Source organism: Salvelinus fontinalis, chromosome 7 (genome assembly GCF_029448725.1).
Source record: "Salvelinus fontinalis isolate EN_2023a chromosome 7, ASM2944872v1, whole genome shotgun sequence".
Taxonomy (NCBI): domain Eukaryota; kingdom Metazoa; phylum Chordata; class Actinopteri; order Salmoniformes; family Salmonidae; genus Salvelinus; species Salvelinus fontinalis.
Genome location: NC_074671.1, coordinates 37,792,794 through 37,817,505, shown reverse-complemented (window position 1 = coordinate 37,817,505; position 24,712 = coordinate 37,792,794).

Genomic DNA, 24,712 nt, shown 5'->3' with positions numbered 1-24,712 from the left:
GTGTTACATGGTGTTCTGCTCCCAAGTGGCGCAACAGTCTAAGGCACTCCATCTCAGTGGTAGATGCGTCACCACAGATCCTGGTTTGATTCCAGGCTGTATCACAACCGGCCGTGATTGGGTGTCCCCATAGGGCGGCTCGCATCGTCCAGGTTTGGCCGGGGTAGGCCGTCATTGTCAATGAGAATGTGTTCTTAACTGACTTTCCTAGTTAAAAGCTTCTTATAGTTTGGTGGAACGGTAGCGTCCCACCTGGCAAACATCCGGTGATATGGCAGAGCGCCAAATTCAAATGAAATTACTATAAATATTAAACTTTCATGAAATCACAAGTGCAATACATCAAAATAAAGCTTAACTTGTTGTTAATCCAGCCAAGGTGTCAGATTTCAAAAAAAGCTTTAAGGCGAAAGCAAATCATACGATTATCTGAGGACAGCGTCCAGCACACAAATGCATAACAAATTATTTTCAACCAGGGAGTTGCGACACGAAAGTCAGAAATAGCGATATAATATATGCCTTACCTTTGAAGATCTTGTTCTGTTGGCACTACAAAAGGTCTCAGTTACATTACAAATGGTCCTTTGTTCGATAAATTCCTTCTTTGTATCCATAAAAACTCAGTTTAGCTGGCATGCTTCAGTCAATAATCCACTCGGTTTCCCTCCGTCAAAATGCATACAAAATGAATCCCAAACATTACCAATCAACGTTTATAATCAAACCTTAGGTACCCTAATATGCAAATAAACAATACAATTTAAGACGGTGAATCGTTATTGTCTTTACCAGAGATAAACAAAAAGAACGTGCTCTATTGGCCATGCGCTTGGAAACACTAGAGCCAAATTGGGAGTCACTTAGAAAAATCTAGAATCTGTGTAGATGAAGGAGAGGAGACAGGTTAAATAATGATTTTTAAGCCTTGAAACAATTGAGACATGGATTGTGTGTGTGTGTGCCATTTGGAGAGAGAATGGGCAAGACAAAATATTTAAGTGCCTTTGAACGGGGTATGGTAGTAGATGCCAGGCACACTGGTTTCAGTGTGTCAAGAACTGCAATGCGGCTGCAATTTTTACAGTGAACAGATTCCCATGTGTATCAAGAACGGTTTACCATCCAAAGGACATCCAACCAACTTGACACAATATTGGGAAGCACTGGAGTCAACATGGGCCAGAATCTCCATGGAACGCTTTCGATACCTTGTAGAGTCCATGCCCCGACAAATTGAGGTTGTTCTGAAGGCAAAAGGAGGTGCAACTCAATATTAGGAAGATGTTCCTAATGTTTTGTATACTGTAGCATATATTACTGGATGTTTACAAAGGAAAATGCAATGTCACCATCTCCTTAAAATAATAACTGTTTCCCAAATCACACCTATAATAATATCTCCTAATATTTATTCCTCTTCTTTTGACCGGGGCACACAGGGAATACTTTTACTTTTTTTATTTAACTAGGCAAATTATTATTTACAATGACGGCCTACCCCAGCCAAACCCTAACCCGGACAACGCTGGGCCAATTGTGCGCCTCCCTATCACGGGCCGGTTGTGACACAGCCTGGAATTAAACCAGGGGCTGTAGTGACACCTCTAGCACTGCGATGCGGTGCCTTAGACTGCTGTGCCACTCGGGAGCCCAAAACTTGTGATGCTACCTTGCTTACATGCTATGCTAATGTAAGGCGAGGATAAGCTAGATGTGCCAACCAAACTTCTCTCTTCAATGAGAGCACAAGCACTCCCCCAGTGTGCCATTTGGGACACAGACTTACATTTCAGTCAGGTGTAGGTGTTAGCTATTTTAAGCCGTTGGTTTACTCAAACAATAATCAACAGGTGTTGAACAGTCTGAGAAATATATTGCTTGCTAGGTCTTGGCTTCACTCCAAATACAACCTGTCTCAATTCTCTCTCTATATATATATCAAACTCTCTCTCTCTACCCCCTCCTCTCTCTCTCTATTTCTCTCACTCTCTCTCTTTCCACTCTCTCTCCCCCACCCCCATTTCTCACTCTCTCTCCCTCTCCCCCTTTCTCTCCACCCATCTCTCCACATTTGCCTTTGAGGAAAATAGTAAATATGATTATGGATATACTGTAGCTGCAGGAGATTCATCAACTTGGTTTTGTGTGAGAGCTAGAAGACACTGTGCCATAGGCAGAGGAAACAACGTTATGATGTTGTTGTTCGGTTCCAAGACAGCAATAACAAAGGCTGTGTCAGAAATGACACTGTATATTGCCTATAGTGCACTACTTTTGACCAAGGCCCATATGGTGTCCTCATTAATTCGCATAGAAGTATCCCACTTCACTGTGGTGGACAATATACTTTCGAGATATGCCATGCTAATGTAAGGCAAGGATAAGCTAGATGAGCCAGACAGACGTCTCTCTTTGATGAGAGCCCAAGCACTCCAGTGTTTCCTCAGGTCAAGTATGCCTGAACAGAACCTGCCTGAACATTTTCCCAATGGCACATTTTCCGGGTGGCGTCCTTTGTTGGCGTCCTTTGCCTTCCTTGTTGTTTTCCTTACTAATAATACGTTTGGACGTGTATTCCTATCAAAGTAAGTGCCTTATTATGTTATCATAATAGTTTCTGTATATCGTGGTATGTTGTTTCTACTGTAGCACACCATATCTATGCAGTAGCAGTGTGTGTGTGTGATATGACTGAGGAAGCCAGGCCATTAAAAAAGCCAAATTACAAACTATGTTGTGATATTTGCATTGTTTGGTCTTTAATCCATTCGTTCATACGCCACTGTGATATACAATAAGGCTGTGACAACAAAAATACATCAGTCACACAGAGGCGGAAGAAATTCAAGTACACACGTTTGTTTCATCAAAAAAACAGAGACCAACATCTGTCCTGTGAAGTCTACAAAGCAAATATTGTACGTAACAAACAGTTCTATGACCTGCAGCATGGTCCAGCAAGTCAATGTTTTTAACAGTTTACTAAACAACTGCTGATTTTAGAACCACAGATTTCCCTTAAATCAGCTCAAAGGCAACAGGAGCACTGCCACCGCTATTCCAGCACCACTTCAACAAACATTTAAACATCATAAAATCAACAAGGCTATATATGCTTAGTTTAATACACCGAAAAAAACTTAAAGATACCAAAAACAATTTAGTCCAATCAATGTTTCTAAATATCATGTGGCTATTCATGGTACTGATTTCTGTGTGTGTGTGTGTGTGTGTGTGTGTGTGTGTGTGTGTGTGTGTGTGTGTGTGTGTGTGTGTGTGTGTGTGTGTGTGTGTGTGTGTGTGTGTGTGTGTGTGTGTGTGTGTGTGTGTGTGTGTGTGCGCAAAACAAAAACGTTGACTCACACTACATTTCGTTTTTGTTGTCGTAGGCTACTTAGCTAACGTGCTTGCTAGCCTAACTTTCTTGCATGGGCAACAACCAGCTAAGTTGGCTAGTTACATATAGGCTACATATTGAACTTCAATCGTCTCTGGCCAGTGGGACAATATATTAATTAGAGGTCGACCAATTAATCGGAATGGCCGATTTCATAACAATCGGAAATCTGTATTTTTGGACAACGATTTGGCCGATTATTATTTTATTTTTTATTTTTTTACACCTTTATTTAACTTGGCAAGTCAGTTAAAGAACATATTCTTATTTTCAATGACGGGCTAGGAACGGTGGATTAACTGTCTTGTTCAGGGGCAGAATGACAGATTTTTACCTTGTCAGCTCGGGGATTTAATCTTGCAACCTTACGGTTAACTAGTCCAACGCTCTAACCACCTGCCTTACATTGCACTCCACGAGGAGCCTGCCTGTTACGCGAATGCAGTACGAAGCCAAGGTAAGTTGCTAGCTAGCATTAAACTTATCTTTAAAAAAACAATCAATCATATTAATAGTTACTAGTTTATCTAGCGTGTCCTGCGTTGCATATAATCGATGCGGTGCACATTCGCGAAAAAGGACTGTCGTTGCTCCAACATGTACCTAACCATAAACATCAATGCCTTTCTTAAAATCAATACACAAGTATATATTTTTAAACCTGCATATTTAGTTAATATTGCCTGCTAACATGAATTTATTTTAACTAGGGAAATTGTGTCACTTCTCTTGTAACAGAGTCAGGGTATATGCAGCAGTTTGGGCCGCCTGGCTCATTGCGAACTGTGTGAAGACTCTTTCTTCCTAACAAAGACAGCCAACTTCGCCAAACGGGGGATGATTTAACAAAAGCGCATTTGAGAAAAAAGCACAATCGTTGCACCACTGTACCTAACCATAAACATCAATGCCTTTCTTAAAATCAATACACAGAAGTATATATTTTTAATCCTACATATTTAGCTAAAAGAAATCCAGGTCAGCAGGCAATATTAACCAGGTGAAATTGTGTCACTTCTCCTGCGTTCATTGCAGCCAGAGTCAGGGTATATGCAACAGTTTGGGCCGCCTGGTTCATTGCGAACTAATTTGCCTGAATTTAACTTAATTATGACATAACATTGAAGGTTGTACAATGTAACAGCAATATTTAGACTTAGGGATGCCACCCGTTAGATAAAATACGGAACGGTTCCGTATTTCACTGAAAGAATAAACGTTTTGTTTTCTAAATGATAGTTTCCGGATTCGACTATATTAATGACCAAATGCTTGTATTTCTGTGGGTTATTATGTTACAATTAAGTCTATGATTTGATATTTGATAGAGCAGACTGACTGAGCGATGGTAGGCAGCAGCAGGCTCGTACGTATTCATTCAAACAGCACTTTCGTGCATTTTGCCAGCAGCTCTACGCAATGCTTCAAGCATTGAGCTGTTTATGACTTCAAGCCTATCAACTCTCGATATTAGGCTGGTGCAACCAATGTGAAATGGCTAGCTAGTTAGCGGGGTGCGCACTAATAGCGTTTCAATCGGTGACGTCACTCGCTCTGAGACTTGGAGTAGTTGTTCCCCTTGCCCTGCAAGGGCCGCGGCTTTTGTTGAGTGATGGGTAACGATGCTTCGAGGGTGGCTGTAGTCGATGTGATCCTGGTTCGAGCCCAGGTAGGGGCGAGGAGAGGGACGGAAGCTATACTGTTACACTGGTAATACTAAAGTGCCAATAAGAACATCCAATAGTCAAAGGTATATAAAATAAAAAATGGTATAGAGAGAAATAGTCCTATAATTCCTATAATAACTACAACCTAAAACTTCTTACCTGGGAATATTGAAGACTGATGTTAAAAGGAACCACCAGCTTTCATATGTTCTCATGTTCTAAGCAACGCACATAAACGTTAGCGTTTTTACATGGCACATATTGCACTTTTACTTTCTTCTCCAACACTTTGTTTTTGCATTATTTCAACCAAATTGAACATGTTTCATTATTTATTTGAGGCTAAATTGATTTTATTGATGTATTATATTAAGTTGAAATAAGTGTTAATTCAGTATTGTTGTAATTGTCATTATTACAAATAAATTAAAAAAATCGTCATCGGCTTTTTTTGGGCCTCCAATAATCGGTATCGGTATCGGCGTTGAAAAAAGTCATAATCAGTCGACCTCTAATATTAATATATGGTTAGATCTCATAATCATTGGACTATACAGAGAATTAAGTCAAACCCAAGTCCAAATCCCCATATTCATTCATGACATAAGAAAGGTCCGATTTATCAACACAAGCAGACCAGAGAAAGACACATTTTTCTGACAATGATGACATTTATTTTAGGATGTGATTTGATTCCTGTGAAAACAAATCTGAACTTGCCTCCCTTGGCTGCACCTGGACAACCCACAGTTGAGCTCAACTCAACACTGATTGGGAGGCCAAATGCTTGCTGGAGTTATTCAATCAAATGCTATGGCGGCAACTTGTCATACTCTTTTGTTCCAGACAGCATCAGATTCATGTGTTACACATACTGAGATAGAGGGGCGCTGTTTCCCTCGCTCTGATTATTTCTACCGTGAGATTCAGCCACATGCGAATAGATGTACAATTCTGACAACACAGAGAGACGAAAGAGACATTATTTGATCATTTACATGTTTTTATAGGTGAAATATTTGAGGAAGCCTGGCTTCCATTGGCATCCATGAATACATGCCACCTTATGTATGTGTCCTACCCATGCAAGATTACACATAAGTCATTTGTAGATTGGCAGGTAAAGGTGCTCTCGAGCGGATAGATGTTATTTACCATTCGGCCATCAGATTTGCCACCAATGCTCCTCATAGGACAAATCACTATATTCTCCTGTGTAAACTGGCCATCTCTATATACCCAACGCAAAACCCACTGGTTGATGTTTATTTATAGAACCCTCTTAGGCCTCAATCCCCCTATCTGAGATGTCTACTGCAACCTTCATCCTCCCCATACAACACCCGTTCTGCCAGTTACAATCTGTTAAATATCCCTAAAGCACACACATCAGTTGGTCACTCCTCTTTTCAGTTCACTGCAGGTAGAGACTGGAACAAGCTGCAAAAAACACTCAAAGTGGACAGTTTGCTCTCCATCTCTACATTCAAAGACTCAATCATGGACACTTTTACTGACACTTGTGACTGCTTCGCGTGATGTATTGTTGCCTCTACCTTTTTCCTCTTCGCGCTGTTGTCTATGCCTAGTTTGTGCTGCTACCATGTTGTTCTGCTGCCATGTTGTGTTGCTACCATGCTGTGTAGTCATGTTTTGCTGCCATGTTGTGTTGTTGTCTTAGGTCTCTCTTTATGTGGTGTTGTGGTATCTCTCTTGTCATGATGTGTGTTTTGTCCTACTTTTTTTTTTTATCCCCTGTCCCCGCAGGAGGCATTTTGCCTCTTGGTAGGCCGTCATTGTAAATAACAATTGTAATTGCCTAGTTAAATAAAGGTTAAAGAAAAGAAAAGGAAAAAAAAGTATGGAGCATGATGTACTCTGTGTGTATTCCTTTATAACCGCGGACACGTAAGGTACTCATGTCATGAACTTTATGGTCTTGTACTCAATTGTGCTTATTTAGGTAGATACATACTTTTTTTAGCTCTGTAAAACAATGCTAATGGCATCAGAGAACTATTAGCTTGTGTCGTATCCTTTGAAGCTGCCTGGCCTTATCATGACTATGGCCTGTATATTAATCTGGCCTGTTTCGCATAGCTCTGCTCTGCCCATATCCTGCTTCTTTTTGGAGCTCTTCGGTTGCTGTTTCTTACTCTATATCAGGGGTTCTTAAACTTTTACAACCTGGGACGCAAATTAGAAATTCTGTGTTTTCCTGGGACCCAAGTTTAGGACAATATGCAACTATACATAAATACAAATGCAATACAGACAAAAACAAATAACAATGATATTAAAATATATATATTATATATGTATTTAATATAAATATCTAATATTTACTTTCCCCCATTAAAAACATTCTTACATATCTGTCTAGATTGTAACTGTTGCTGTTAAAATACAATCAATAATTTTCATTCAGAACTGGAATAAACTGATTGATCACATCACACAGATGAATAACAGAACACACACACAGGCTTTTTTTATAGTGAAACCCTAAGTAACAGTACAGATGAAAAATGATCAGGCCTACTGTACATCTTACTGTAGAAATGATTGTTGAAAGAAAGTCTAGGTTGGGAACTGTTGCTGTTAAATTACAATACATATTTTTTATTCTGAACTGGAATAAACTGATTGATCATATCACACAGATGTAGACGAGAAAACACACACACGCAGTCCTATTGAGAGCATGTCAATTCTGGGCTCCGTTTTAGACAGTACAACACTGAGGTCATTCTCAGTCTTGAAACTGTTTCAGTACTTGTTTTTGAAGTATGTCAGAGTTGAGAACCCTGACTCGCATAGGTATGTGGTGCCAAACTGGACCAGAACATCTACTGCTTATCAGTCAGGTAGGAGATCGCTTCCTGCTGTAGATGAGCAACCCAGAACTGTTTGAGTGTGTTTGCCTCAAAAAGCATCTTGCTTCAATCAGTTTATTCCAGTTAAGAATACAAATTATTATTGTGTTTTAACAGCAACAGTTCTAGCCTAGACTAGTTTTCAAAAATCAATTCTACAGTAAGATGTACACTAAGCCTGATCATTTTTCATCTTCATCTGTACTGTTACTAGCTAGCTTTGCTTGTAGAATGTTAGCTATTAGCTGTGTACAAGGGCAGGGGATTGTTTGAAAGATAAACTCACATCTAGTACTATGAGAGTTAGTTAGTACTCCGTCTCTTCTGCTTATCATCACCTGTTATGAAATGACAACAATGCCTTGCTAGCTGACTTACTTTTTCTCTGTCGAAGCACTGTATCCTGAAGCATTCTGCCCTGTTCTGAAAGAACTCCCTGGGTTTACCATCATGCTGTGGATGTTTGGTCAGGACGTGTCGTTTTATTAATTTGTTCGTTATGAGAGACTCATTACTAAGCACTTCCCCACAATGTGGGAGCTCCTCATTATACGTTTTTATGAAAGGGAGAAAATCTCATCGCTGTATATGAATTTCATGACAATTGAGCTCAGTCAGAACTTGTGGCTAGCATGAGTCCATTTCATGTCAGCGGTGAGTGATGGCGAGTGGGAATAACAAGTCAGTGGCTTGAACGACAGCGCTGCGTCGTGTGTGTCGTGGATTGATCTTCGAGAAAATTGCAGAAAAAACATATGGTAAACCGCGAAGCACACGGGCATATCCCTTTCACACTCGCGCACCTGCCAAACTAAGCAGAGATGAAGCAGAGAGAGCTGCAAAGCAGGCTGCGAAGCAGAGAGCGCAGATGCACTTGGCCAAAACAATTCCAGTAATTAATTACTGACCCACCATTAACAGGTCCGCAACCCACTTTGGGTCGCAACTCATACTTTAAGAAAGGCTGCTCTATATCATTCAATCCAGGCTGTATCACATCCGGCCGTGATTGGAAGACCCATAGGGCGACGCTCAATTGGCCCAGCTTAGACCATCATTGTAAATAAGAATTTGTTCTAAACTGGCTTGCTTATATTTTTATCTTACTACTATTTGCACATACAAATGCATTAACTAACAGATTCACTACCTGGAACAACAGATCGTCCCCCAAAAATATATACAATTATTTTTTCTGAAATGTCTCTCCTATATCTGAGCGATACAAGATAGACCAGGAAACATGTATTTTTTTTGTATTTAACCGCATATTTTTGACAATTAACTGCCTCCATATAGACTTCTATAAATGTTTTCAACTGGTACCGGGGGACCTTCAGAAGAGTCTACAGTTGATGTACAGTTGGAGTCTGAAGTTTAGATATTGTAAAGGCCTACACAAAGGCCTAAATGTAATGGTTGTCTATTATATTGAAATAGTAGTAGCGGTTGAACAACAAAAACAGAAACAAATTTTACTCGAGGAAAACCGCAAGAAAAACTGCATTTCCACCCACCACTCCTAAAGGTAGGTCACCTGTCAAATCATTCACTTGGTAATTGCTGCAGATGTGCTCAATAGTGCTTGAGCGTATGATATTCATCTGTTGTTTTCTAGTACTGTCTTTTTGCTAGCTAGGGCCATCTACTTTAAGTTCCACCTGTCTTGCCAGTAGCCTACTTGATGTGGGGTAGGGCAATTTGTGACTGTTGTTGTTTTCATAATAAGCGTCTGTATTGGAGAGGGAGTGGTTTCTCCTCTCCTAGGCAATTCACAATTAGTACCCGGAGGTGTGCGTTTCACCTTTGCAAGAAAATTAGCACTTTGTATTAGTACTAAAGTTTCATCCTATTTTCTCAGCGACGGTGGCCGTGTCAGCGGTGGCCTCCTCGCCGAAACAAAGACGGTTTTGCCGTGAGTTATTTGAGCAAGGAAAGAGAGGAAGGCTCCACATCACTCTTTCACTTAAGCATCTTACCTAGTTATTTTCAGATCAAATTTTTCTCTTTTGTAGCTTTGGCAACTACAGTAAATGCGTTTCTTAAAAAGAAAGTAGGCCGTGGATCAGAAAACCAGTCCTCTGCATAGAGTTGATCAGGCTGTTGATTGTGGTCTGTGGAATGTTGTCCCATTCCTTTAAAATGGCTGTGCGAAGTTAATGGATATTTGCAGGGACTGGAACACGCTGTCGCACACATCGATCCAGTGCATCACAAACATGCTCAATGGGTGACATGTCTGGTGAGTATACAGGCCATGGAAGCACTGGGACATTTTCATCATCTAGTAATTGTGTACAGATCATTGCAATATGAATGATCATGCTGAAACATGAAGTGATGGCGGCGGATGAGTGACACAACAATGGGCCTCAGGATCTCGTCATGGTATATCTGTGCTTTCAAATTGCCATCAATAAAATGCAATTGTGTTTTTTGTCCGTAGTTTGTGCCTGCCAACTCCATAACCCCACCGCTCACCAACACAACGCCATACACGTGGTCTGAGGTTGTGAGGCCAGTTGGATGTACTGCCAAAATCTCTAAAATGACAGTTGGTATGGCTTATGGTAGAGAAATGACCATTAACTTCTCTGGCAACAGCTCTGGTGCACATTGCTGCAGTCAGCATGCCAATAGACCTTTTGCACAACCTTGCAATGCCCACTTCCTACCCGATACATAGCTTCCTGTCCAGATCGCATCCTGTCAGCCTGATTGTAGCCATACTAACCTTGAAGTCGCCCGTTTTATCATTACCTCAGTATATTCATATGTTCATATTTTTTTATCATTCTTGTTAAAAATTGTATTTATGTGATTCGATTGTGTTCTGTGACTTTGTCTATTAGCTAGCAAACGTTAGCTACCAGTACCTAGCTAACGTTAATGTTATTAGTTCTTCGAGTGGGCTTCGACATCTGAAGAAGGGAGAAGTACCTTTGCAATTCCAGTAGAATAACTACCATGTCCAAGCAAGAGCAAGTGTTTTGGATAGAACAGAGAGACCAAGGACTGGATGTGTAGAGGATAACCATGTTGAAGATGGAGAGGATGAAAAGATGGATAGCTACCATGACCACGACTATTGTGCAGTGCCTGGGCCCGCTGTGGTTGACCTGGTTTTGATTGAGAGGGAAGAGATTGAGGACCTACGGAACAAAGTGGAGGAGTTGACTGTGAGAAGTCGTTTTGGGCTGCAGCGATTTATAGGATCAAATGCACAGATCCAGTCCTTCACAAGATGGGTAACCCTATCCATGCTTAGTATTGTTACATCATAAATTTTACACTGTTTGCTTTCTGGCACCATTTTCCCTAGCTACCAGCATTTATAGCTTAGATGTATGATACTACATTCAATGTTAGACTTGTGAGTAAATAACTCCTATCAATGTTTCTTCCCATGTAGATTTGCCTCGTATGACCATCTGATGGCCTTTTGGTCTCTCATCATACCAACAACTGCAAATTTGGTCTGTGTCACACGAGCAAGGAAAACCAAGCTGAAGAATGAGGAGGGGACACTTTCATATACCTACTCAGTAAGTTCTCCCGTTTCTGATTAACTGTATTGTCTTACCAACATTACTTTTCACTAAAGCTATAGCGATTTGTGCATTTGTCCTACAAAGACGTGCCCTACCCATGCTGGATGAGCTGTTACTCTTCCTTATGTACTTGTCCTTGGGGTCAACTGAGATGGACCTCGCTGACCGATTTGACATCCATCACTCGACAGTAAGTAGGATCGTTGTCACATGGGCCAACTACCTTCACATTCTGCTGGGGTATGTCTCTATATGGATGTTTTTGAAAGATGTCAAGGCTGTGTTGCCAATGAGTTCAGTAAGTATCCAGACACCCAAGTCATCATTGACTGTACCGAGTTGAGATGCCAGCAGCCAGTCTCCCTCTACAGAGAGATGTACTCTCATTACAAGTCCCACTGACCTTGAAAGGCCTGCTTGGGATGCCCCCACATGGAGCAGTTCCTTTTGTGTCAGAATTGTATGCTGACTCCATTAGTCACAGAGCTATTCAAACAATCAGAACTGTTTGGCTTTCTCACTGAAGACATGGCAGTGATGGCAGACATGGGGTTCCTGATTGATGACTGTGCCAGGCATGGTCTACCATTCACCCGTTGTCTAAACAGATCCAAATGCCAGCAGCACACGTCCATCAAACGCTAGAGACTGCCCATCTTAGATTCCACATTGAGAGATGAATTGGCAGAATTAATCTGAACAAGATGTTTCAGTCAGAGATCCCCATGTCACTGATGGGACGCATCAACTGCATCTGGGCTGTGGAGATGCTTTCTCACAAACTACTAGTGTGGGCCTCTTGTTGAAGGCATGGGCCACTACTTCAATACATCTTTCCTTTTTTTTGCTGTGACCATCCATATTGTCTAACACCCTGTAGTCCATTTATTGATAATAAACACCACTGCTTATAATCTAAACACAAAATGTTTTAAAGTGTTTTTATTTACAGTGACAAGAGAACAGGATGTATGATGAGGCCACAGGATGAGAAGTTGACATATTGTATCTTGCAGTGGTCGCTGGCTGCTTCCATCTCCAGTCCCCTCTTCATGTCAGCTGTTGGTGCTGTGCCTTTGACCACCTGAAATTAAATAATTTTATATAATTAACGTGTAATTGGACATGACATGCTAATACCTACTATACTAGCTATTTTGGAATACTCACCTAATCCCTCTAATACTCACCTAATCCCTCAAAAAGCCATGTGCTTTTTGTGGGCTTGGTGATTGTAATTTTGCCTATGTGCCCAGGTTTCAGAGGGCACGATTCTAAATCTAATCATGAGACTATTTAAGTTTTCATTAAATCATTTCTTAGCATTATGATGGGATTATAACCATATGATGTTGATATGTGGTATAGCTATTAAAACATACCAAAGTCCTTGGTTTATGCCACCGCTGCTCAGCCTCTGTGCAGCTGTGCACAGGTGGGATGACTGGTGTTCCCATTTGGGAATAGTGTGCAGACTGGAATAGTAATGCAACTGTGTGTGTGCATAATGCAGTGTCAGCAACACATGAACAGTGATGTTGTGTCATTGTTACTGGCTCAGAGGCCTTCAGTACACCCTACGTGGGGATACAAAAAGAAAATGATTAGACTAAAATCAGTCAATATGTGTCACGATCTGCAAACAGAAGTCACTGGTGCAACATACAACAGCCACTAAATTCATTACAGCAATACGGATGTAAACTTTTCTATTAAGGGTATATGTCCTTGTTTAAATGTAATATAAGGCGTGCAACACAACAGAGTTTACAGAAACAGCAAGGAAGACGACTGAACTATTACCACACTAAGAACGGTTTCATAGACATGGGTTAAGCCTAGTACTAGACTAAGCAATGCCTCTTAATGCAGATCTCCATTGACAGGAACGTCTTAGTCTAAGTCTTCATCTCTGACTGTGTAACCGTCATGCTGTGTGTCACAAACAGGTGACTTTTCACCCTACACTCAAACTGTGTGGTTTCTAAATTTTCCTCATGGACCTGTAGCAGCAAGCCCTTATACTGACCTCTCCTGTTACTTTGTCCCTGTTCGAAACAGTTTTGAATAAAAAGAACGAGCAATCATTCCTGGCCAGACAATGTACATCCGTCACTTTTATCTTTGGCAGCTCTTACAACCACCTTGTGTAAAACAGTGCCATGGTTGGTAAGGGCTAATTGTAGCCACCTTACTAGTTAGCATGTTAATAGCTAGCTAGCTAAGAGACAAAAAGACACAGAACACAATATCCAAATTAGAAAAGTCACTAACTGAATGGATAAACACAATTTTCAACAAGAATGATAAAAAACAAAATAGAAATATGACTATGTTAATATACTGAGGTAATGATAAAACGAGCGACTTCGAGGCTAGTATGGCTACAATCAGGCTGACAGGATGCGATCCGAACAGGAAGCTATGTATCGGGTAGGAAGATAAGCGGAAGTGGGCATTGCTACGTTATGCAAAAGGTCTACTGCACACTTCCTCAAAATGTGAGACATCTGTGTTGTGTGACAAAACTGCAACTTTTTGAGTGGCCTTTAATTATCCCCAGCACAAGGTGCACCTGTGATCATTCTGTTTAAACACTCTAAGGTCGATGTGCAAGCCCGAGGGAAATCTAATAAGCATAATAAAAACATTCCCATACAGATCTACCAGTTTAAGCTAAAGATCTTTTTTTTTTTAGATTAGATGCGCCTCAATCCACCGCATCCGCCTATGTCGCACTTCCGTCTCTGCGGTGAAAGGTGACAAAGCTAGAGCGGTGTTTATTCGACCATTGAAACATCCCAAAAATTGTTTTTCTTACGAAATCGTCTGTAGCGTTGGAAAACAATTTGGCCTGTAAACTATTATGACCACTCTATGAAATGGGGAGACTCTCGGCTTAGCTTGTTATTTCTTAAAAGTCTATCTGACAAGCTAACATTAGCCAGATAGCTATACATTTAGCTTGAAATACAATTGAAGTCAGAGGTTTACGTACACTTAGGTTGGAGTCATTAAAACTAGTTTTTCAACTACTCCACAAATGTATTCTTAACAAACTATAGCTTTGGCAAGTCGGTTAGGACATCTACTTTGTGCATGACACAAGTCATTTTTCCAACAATTGTTTACAGATTAAGTCACTTAAATTCACTGTAGTTGACTGTGCCTTTAAACAGCTTGGAAAATTCCAGATTCCAATGATGTCATGCCTTTAAAAGCTTCTGATAGGCTAATTGACATCATTTGAGTCAATTGGAGGTGTACCTGTGGATATATTTCAAGGCCTACCTTCAAAATCAGTGCCTCTTTGCTTGACATCATGGGAAAATCAAAAGAAATCAGCCAATACCTCAGAAAAACAATTGTATACCTCCACAAATCTAGTTCATTCTTGGGAGCAATTTCTAAACGCCTGAAGATACCACGTTCATCTGTACAAACACCATGCGACCACACAGCCGTCATACCGCTCAGGAAAGAGACGCGTTCTGTCTCCTAGAGATGAACGTACTTTTGTGAGAAAAGTGCAAATCAATCCCAGAACAACAGCAAAGGACCTTGTGAAGATGCTGGAAGAAACAGGTACAAAAGTATCTATATCCACAGTGAAATGAGTCCTATATCAACAAAACCTGAAAGGCTGCTCAGCAAGGAAGAAGCCACTGCTCCAAAACCGCCATAAAAAAGCTAAGGTTCGAGCTAAGGTTTGCAACTGCACATGGGGACAAAGATTGTACTTTTTGGAGAAATGTCCTTTGGTCTGATGAAACAAAAATATAACTGTTTGGCCATAATGACCATCGTTATCTTTTGAAGAAAAAAGGGTCCGCTTGCAAGGTGAAGAACACCTGCAACATGTTGTGCGTGTGCTTTGCTGCAGGAGGGACTGGTACACTTCACAAAATAGATGGCATGATAAGGAAGGAAAAGTATGTGGATATATTGAAGCAATATCTCAAGACATCAGTCACGAAGTTAAAGCTTGGTCGCAAATGGGTCTTCCAAATGGACAATGACCCCAAGCATACTTCCAAAGTTGTAGCAAAATGGCTTAAGGACAACGAAGTCAAGGTATTGGAGTGGCCATCACAAAGCCCTGACCTCAATTTTATAGAAAATTTGTGGGCAGAACTGAAAAAGCCTGTGCGAGCGAGGAGGCCTACAAATCTGACTCAGTTACACCAGCTCTGTCAGGAGGAATGGGCAAAATTTCACCCAACTTATTTGTTTTAAGCTTATGGAAGGTTACCCAAAATGTTTGACCCAGGTTAACAATTTAAAGGCAATGCTACCAAATACTAATTGAGTGTATGTAAACTTCTGATCCACTGGGAATGTGATGAAAGAAATACAAGCTAAAATGAATCATTCTCTCGACTATTATTCTGACATTTCACATTCTTAAAATAAAGTGGTGATCCTAACTGACCTAAGGCATGGACTTTTTTACGAGGATTAAATGTCAGGAATTGTGAATAACTGAGTTTAAATGTATTTGGTTAAGGTATATGTAAACCTCCGACTTCAACTGTACAACAACTGTAGACTCTGAAGATCTGAAGATCCTCCGGTACCAGTTGATAACATTTATGGAAGTCTATATGGAGGCAGTTAATTGTCAAAAATATGCGGTTAAATACAAAAATAATAATGTTTCCTGGTCTTTCTTATATCGCTCAGATATAGAAGAGACATTTCAGAACAAATAATTGTATATATTTTGGGGGTATAATCTGTTGTTCCATGTAGTGAATCTGTTATTTAATGCATTTGCATGTGCTCATAGTAGTAAGATAAAAATATTGTAATTAAATTAAATAATTAAATCATGTGTTATGTACATATATTTTGTACTTCAAGGGACATTCAAAATCAAATAGCTAAATGACCCTTGGTATGACCTTAAAACAATTCCATATAGTTTAGTAGACCACCACCTCTCCCATGGCTTAGACTGAGTTTAGACTATGATGGGTTAATCAGCTTCTTGAAAGGCACACCTGTCATGCAGATGGATTATCTCGGTAATGGAGACATGCTCAATAACAGGGATGTAAACAAATGTGTGCACAACATTTGAGAGAAATAAGGTTTTTGTGCGTATAGAACATTTGTGTGATCTTTAATTTGAACTCATAAAACATGTGACCTTTACATGTTGTGTTTATATTCTTGTTCAGTATAAATGCATTGCATTCAATGGAGGGAAGATTAGTGTGATATTATTGATGCCCAGAGATTGTCATCAAGGAAATGCAGTCTAAGTGAATACATTGCATTCAATGAGATTGAATCAAAGATATGCTTCAAGTAGGTGACACATAAATCAATTGCATTCATGTCTGTCCGTTCTCTCTCTCTTCTCTAATCCACCCATCTCCCTCCCTCTCTTTGTCTCCCTCTCTCTCTCTCTCTACCTCCTTTATCCCTCTTCTTCCCTTCTCTCTCCCCCTTCTTTCACCTCATCCACCCTCTCCCCACCCTCTCCCTTCTATCTCTCTTTCTTCCGCCTTCTCTCTCTAATCCCCTCTCCATCTCTCTCCGTATCTCCCCTCCTTTTTTCCCCCTCTTTGAATCCACCTCTTCTTTTCCCCCTTCTCTTCTCTCTCTCCCCTTTATTTCACCCCTTCCACCCTCTCCCCCTCTATCCCTCCTGTCTCCCTCCCTCTCTTCTATGAATATTTTTTCTCTTTCCCCATCTCCCTCCTTCACCCATACCCTCTCTATACCCTCCCACAATCTCCCCCTTCTCTCTCTCCCACCTCCACAGACTGGATGTTGAGGCATAGAAGTCAGTGCATTGCATCCAATTCAAAAATATATGTGCCAATAGATTTGACGCATAAATCACTACATTGCAATCAAGGAAAACAAATTGATGAAAATGCTGTGATGGGTAAATTGGTTAGACTCAGACAGACATTTACACTCACAGACAGACAGACAGAGCCCCTCTAGTAATCCAAGACCATTGTGTCCAATGGAGATCAAAATTGTTTTGGGCTATTGACTTCAAATTTCATGTGCCGGGTAATGAAGGTTCCCCAGTCATTTGGGACGTTTAAACTTTTTTTTACCCTTCAAAACTTCCCAATTGACACCCTATGTTAAGGCAGTCAATGTCGTTCTCCTCCTCAGACGAGGAGGAGCATGGATCAGACCAAGATGCGGAGAGGTAAGTGTTCATGATTTAATGAAAATAACAGGAAAACACTACAAACTACAAAACAACAAACGTGACATACCTCAAAACAGTCCTGTGTGGTCCAACCACTGACACAGGAAACAAACACCCACAAAACACCAGTGAAACCCTGGCTGCCTTTGTATGACTCTCAATTAGAGACAAACAATACACACCTGTCTCTAATTGAGAATCATACCAGGCCGAACACAAAACCCCACATAGAAATACAAAACATAGACAAACCCACCCAACTCACGCCCTGACCAACTAAAATGAATACAAAACAAAGGAAAACAGGTCAGGAACGTGACAGAACCCCCCCCTTAAGGTGCGAACTCCGGGCGCACCAGCACAAAGTCTAGGGGAGGGTCTGGGTGGGCGTCTGTCCACGGTGGCGGCTCTGGCGGTGGACGAGGTCCCCACCCCACCATAATCAATCCCCGCTTCTTTATCCCCCTCCCAATGACCACCCTCCCACTAACCCCACCTAAATGAAGGGGCAGCACCGGGATAAGGGGCAGCACCGGGATAAGGGGCAGCACCGGGATAAGGGGCAGCACCGGGACAAGGGGCAACACCGGGATAAGGGGCAGCACCGGGACAAGGAGCAGCACCGGGACAAGGGGCAGCACCGGGACAAGGGGCAGCACCGGGACAAGGGGCAGCACCGGGACAAGGGGCAGCACCGGGACAAGGGGCAGCACCGGGACAAGGGGCAGCACCGGGACAAGGGGCAACACCGGGATAAGGGGCAGCACCGGGACAAGGAGCAGCACCGGGACAAGGGGCGGCAGGTCCAGGCTGAGGGACTCCGGCAGGTCCTGGCTGAGGGACTCCGGCAGGTCCGGGCTGAGTGGCAGCTCCGGACTGTAGGGCAGCTCCGGACTGTAGGGCAGCTCCGGACTGTAGGGCAGCTCCGGACTGTACGGCAGCTCCGGACTGTACGGCAGCTCCGGACTGTAGGGCAGCTCCGGACTGTCGGACGTCTCTGGCAGCTCCTGACTGGCGGGCGTCTCTGGCAGCTCCTGACTGGCGGGCGTCTCTGGCAGCTCCTGACTGGCGGGCGTCTCTGGCAGCTCCTGACTGGCGGGCGTCTCTGGCAGCTCCTGACTGGCGGGCGTCTCTGGCAGCTCCTGACTGGCGGGCGTCTCTGGCAGATCCTGACTGGCGGGCGTCTCTGGCAGATCCTGACTGGCGGGCGTCTCTGGCAGCTCCTGACTGGCGGGCGTCTCTGGCAGCTCCTGACTGACGGACGGCTCTAGCGGCTCCTGACTGACGGACGGCTCTACTGGCTCGGGACAGACGGGCGGCTCTAATGGCTCGTGGCAGACGGATGGCTCAGACGGCGCTGGGCAGACAGATGGCTCAGACGGCGCTGGGCAGACAGATGGCTCAGACGGCGCTGGGCAGACAGATGGCTCAGACGGCGCTGGGCAGACAGATGGCTCAGACGGCGCTGGGCAGACAGATGGCTCAGACGGCGCTGGGCAGACAGATGGCTCAGACGGCGCTGGGCAGACAGATGGCTCAGACGGCGCTGGGCAGACAGATGGCTCAGACGGCGCTGGGCAGACAGATGGCTCTGGCCGGCTGAGACGCACTATAGGCCTGGTGCGTGGTACCGGAACTGGAGGTACCGGGCTGAGGGCACGCACCTCAGGGCGAGTGCGGGGAACAGGAACAGGGCACACTGGACTCTCGTGGCGCACTCTAGGCCTGGTGCGTGGTACCGGAACTGGAGGTACCGGGCTGAGGGCACGCACCTCAGGGCGAGTGCGGGGAGAAGGAACAGTGCGTCCAGGGCTCTGGAGACGCACAGGAGGCTTGGTGCGTGGTGCCGGAACTGGAGGCACTGGGCTGGAGACACGCACCATAGGGAGAGTACGTGGAGGAGGAACAGGGCTCTGGAGATGCACTGGAAGCCTGGTGCGTGGTGTAGGCACTGGTGGTACTGAGCTGGGGTGGGAAGGTGGCGCCGGATATACCGGACCGTGAAGGAGGACACGTGCTCTTGAGCACCGAGCCTCCCCAACCTTACCAGGTTGAATGAACCCCGTAGCCCTGCCAGTGCGGCGAGGTGGAATAGCCCGCACTGGGCTATGCAGGCGAACCGGGGACACCACCTGTAAGGCTGGTGCCATGTACGCCGGCCCGAGGAGACGTACTGGAGGCCAGATACGTTGGGCCGGCTTCATGGCATTCGGCTCGATGCCCAACCTAGCCCTCCCAGTGCGGCAAGGTGGAATAGCCCGCACTGGGCTAAGCACGCGTACTGGGGACACCGTGCGCTTTACCGCATAACACGGTGTCTGACCAGTACGACGCCCTCTTACTCCACGGCAAGCCCGGGGAGTTGGCTCAGGTATCCAACCCGGCTTCGCCACACTCCCCTTTAGCCCCCCCCCAAGAAATTTTTGGGTGAGCCTCTCGGGCTTCCAGCCGCTCTTACGTGCTTTTGCCTCATAGAACCTCCTCTCCGCTTTCGCTGCCTCCAGCTCCGCTTTGGGGCGGCGACACTCCTCTGGCTCTGCCCAGGGTCCTTCTCCGTCCAGAATCTCCTCCCAAGTCCATTCCTCTTTTCCCCATTGCTGTTGTTCTTGCCTTCCTTCCTCAATCCGCTTGGTCCTGTTGTGGTGGGTGTTTCTGTTAAGGCAGTCAATGTCGTTCTCCTCCTCAGACGAGGAGGAGCATGGATCAGACCAAGATGCGGAGAGGTAAGTGTTCATGATTTAATGAAAATAACAGGAAAACACTACAAACTACAAAACAACAAACGTGACATACCTCAAAACAGTCCTGTGTGGTCCAACCACTGACACAGGAAACAAACACCCACAAAACACCAGTGAAACCCTGGCTGCCTTTGTATGACTCTCAATTAGAGACAAACAATACACACCTGTCTCTAATTGAGAATCATACCAGGCCGAACACAAAACCCCACATAGAAATACAAAACATAGACAAACCCACCCAACTCACGCCCTGACCAACTAAAATGAATACAAAACAAAGGAAAACAGGTCAGGAACGTGACACCCTAATTAAGTAACTTCCTCTAATCGCAGGAAGCTGAACTTCAACATAGGGCATCCCTATAAGGTTACGATTGTTTGTGTGCACGAACGGTTACCTAGCTCAATAACAGTCCACGGTGGCATCATGGTTATGTAAGGGCTGTAGGTAATGCTTTTCTACACTTAGAAAAGTGTCCCAAAAATGTTCTTCATCTGTCCCCATAGAAGAGCCCTTTTTTGGTTCCAGGTGGAACCCTTTTGGGTTACATGTAGAACCATTTGTAGACAGGGTTCTACCTGCAAAACAAAATGGGTTCTTCAAAGGGTTATCCTATGGGGAATGCAGTAGAACCTTTTAAGGTTCTAGATAGCATATTTTTTTCTACGAGTGTATGGAAGAAAGTCCTTGTTCTCTGTGGGACCAGTGTGTTCACTGTTATGAGTTAATTTCACATGGTCAGGTGTAGGCTTGCATTCATCGGGAGCGTCTGCTGAACGATCCCATACGTGAACTGTGTTTCTAGCCTCAACCGTTATACCAATGTCACTTGAAAGCACTTTAACTCTAGGTCAGGTTCAAGTGAGGCCTACCTTTCTGCCATGTAGTGGAGGGGTGGGGCGAATTCATTAATTGTCACGATCGTCTTTCGGTGAATGAGTGGACCAAGGCGCAGCGTGAGAGAAATACATCTTCCTTTTATTATACGAAGACGTAACACAAAACACTCTTACAAAACAATCGTGAAGCTATAAACGAAAGTGCACACACACGCTACTAACGTTCAACATAGAAAAATACCCACAACAGCCTAATGCCAATGGCTGCCTTAAATATGGCTCCCAATCAGAGACAATGAAAGACAGCTGTCTCTGATTGAGAACCACTCAGGCAACCATAGACATACCTAGACACCTACACTGAACACAACCCCATAAACTCTACCAAAACCCCCTAATACAATACAACCACCCAATACGAGACAAATACACACAAACATCCCCCATGTCACACCCTGACCTAACTAAAATAATACAGAAAACAAAGATAACTAAAGCCAGGGCGTGACATTAATAGTTCATTGGAATAGGGTTAAGGTCCTAATCCAAGCTTCATGTCCACATCCTGGCTCAACCCTAAACCTAGCCTCAACACTTACCCTAACAGAGACAGATGGAGGCAAAGCGAGGGAGGGAGGGATAGGGGGGATTAGACATTGGTGGGAAAAGTACCCAATTGTCATTGTTGAGTAAAAGTACAGATACCTAATAGAAAATGACTCAAGTAAAAGTGAAAGTCAACCAGTAAAATACTACTTGAGTAGAAGTCTAAAAGTTGTAGATTTTTAAATATACTTAAGTATCAAAAGTAAAAGTATAAATTAAACATGTATTATATTACGGATAGCCAGGGGCACGCTCTAACATCAGATATAATTTACAAACGAAGCATGTGCTTAAGTGAGTCCGCCAAATCAGAGGCAGTAGGGATGACCATGGATATTCTCTTGATATCTAGTACTTTCAAGTATTTTTACCTAGGTACTTTACACCACTGGGATTACGAGAGAGAGAGAGAGAGAGAGACACGACAGACATGAATGCAATTGACTTGTGTGAACTACCTGAATCATATCTACACTGAGTTTACAAAACATTAAGAACACGTGCTCTTTCCATGACATAGACTGACCAGGTGAATTCAGGTGAAAGTTATGATCCCTTATTGATGTAATTTGCCAATTCCACTTCAATCAGTGTAGATGAAGTGGAGTAGACAGGTTAATCCTTAATAGTCTATTGGCTCTTGATTCAATCGTAGTAGCATAATAAAAAAAATACCCAGAAAAATCCACCTATGTCGGTCTTCTTTATCTGCGATGGAAGGTGGCCGAGCTACAGCGGTGTTTGTCAGAACATGATTCATCCCGAAAATCGGTCTCCTCACAAAAATGTCTGTAGCGTCCAAACGGTGTGATTTTCGGACCATTCTATGGAAAGGGGAGACTCTCACGAACACAATGGTGTTCTCTGTTTTGCACTACGACCCCTATAAGTGTCACGGGACTCATCTGAAGGTAACCCTTGAAAACGAGTGAAGGTAGTTGTGTGCCAACAAAAACATGGGATTACATATGTGTCCCAAAAACAGAGTTTTTCTTATCTCCTAGATATAGGACAGACACTTCAAAACCTTATTATTTATTTTTTGACTTTCTTTTTGCCATTTATGAATGTGTTTAAATGGGCTATAGAAGTAAAGGCCAGATTCTTGCTAAAGGTGTCCCAAAATTCTAAATCAAATAGCTAAATGATCCATGGTATGACTATCATAAAACAATTCATATGTTAGCTAAATCCCCCCCCCCCCCCCCCCCCAATCACTTAGGTGTCATGTCTGTGAATTAGTACTTCATTTCTGTACCCCACACATACAATTATCTGTCAGGTCCCTCAGTCGAGCAGAGAATTTCAAACACAGATTCAACCACAAAGACCAGGGAGTTTTTCCACTGCCTCGCAAAGAACTCCACCTATTGGTAAATGGGTAAAAAAATAAACATTGAATATCCCTTTGAGCATGGTGAAGTTATTAATTACACTTTGGATGGTGTATCAATACACCATCACTACAAAGACATAGGTGTCCTTCCTAACTCAGTTGCCAAAGAGGTAGGAACCAGTTTAGGGATTTTACCATGAGGACAATGGTGACAGTTACAGAGTTTAATGGCTTTGATAGGAGAACACTGAGGATGGATCAAGAACATTGTAGTTACTTCACAATACTAACCTAATTGAAAGAGTGAAAAGAAGGAAGCCTGTACATAATAAAGATATGCATCCTGTACATAATAAAATATGCATCCTGTTTGCAACAAGACGTTAAAGTGATACTGCAGAAAATGTGGCAAATCAATTGACATTGTGTCGTGAATACAAAGTGTTATGTTTAGGGCAAATCCAATACAACAAGTTATTGAGTACCACTCTCCAAATTTTCAAAAATAGTTGTGGCTGCATCATGTTATGGGTATGCCTCGAATCGTTAAGGACTGGGGAGTTTTTCAGGATATAAAAAAATGGAATGGATTATAGCACAGGTAAAATCCAAGAGGAAAACATGGTTCAGTCTGCTTTCCACCAGACACTGGGACATCAATTCACCTTTCAGCAGGACAATAACCTAAAACGCAACACCAAATCTACACTGGAGTTGCTTACCAAGAAAACAGTGAACGTTCCTGAGTGGCTTAAATCTGCTTGAAAATCTATGGCAATACTTGAAAATGGTTTTATAGCAATGTTTAACAACCAATTTGACAGAGTTTGAATAATTTTGAAAATGATAATGGACAAATATTGTACAATCCAGGTGTGCACACCTCTTAGAGACTTACACTACCGTTCAAAAGTTTGGGGTCACTTAGAAATGTTCTTGTTTTTGAAAGAAAAGCAAATTTTTTGTCCATTTAAAATAACATAAAATTGATCAGAAATACAGTGTAGACATTGTTAATGTTGTAAATGACTATTGTAGCTGGAAAGGTTCTACAGCTGCAACATCGAGAGCATCCTGACTGGTTGCATCACTGCCTGGTATGGCAATAGCTTGGCCTCCGACCGCAAGGCACTACAGAGGGTAGTGCGTACGGCCCAGTACATTACTGGGGCTAAGCTGCCTGCCGTCCAGGACCTCTACACCAGGCGGTGTCAGAAAAAGGCCCTAAAAATTGTCAAAGACCCCACCCACCCCAGTCATAGACTGTTCTCTCTACTACCGCATGGCAAGCGGTACCGGAGTGCCAAGTCTAGGACAAAAAGGTTTCTCAACAGTTTTTACCCCCAAGCCATAAGACTCCTGAACAGGTAATCAAATGAATACCCGGACTATTTTCATTGTGCCCCCCCAACCCCTCTTTTACGCTGCTGCTACTCTCTGTTTATCATATATGCACAGTCACTTTAACTGTACATATGTACATACTACCTCAATTGGCCCAACCAACCAGT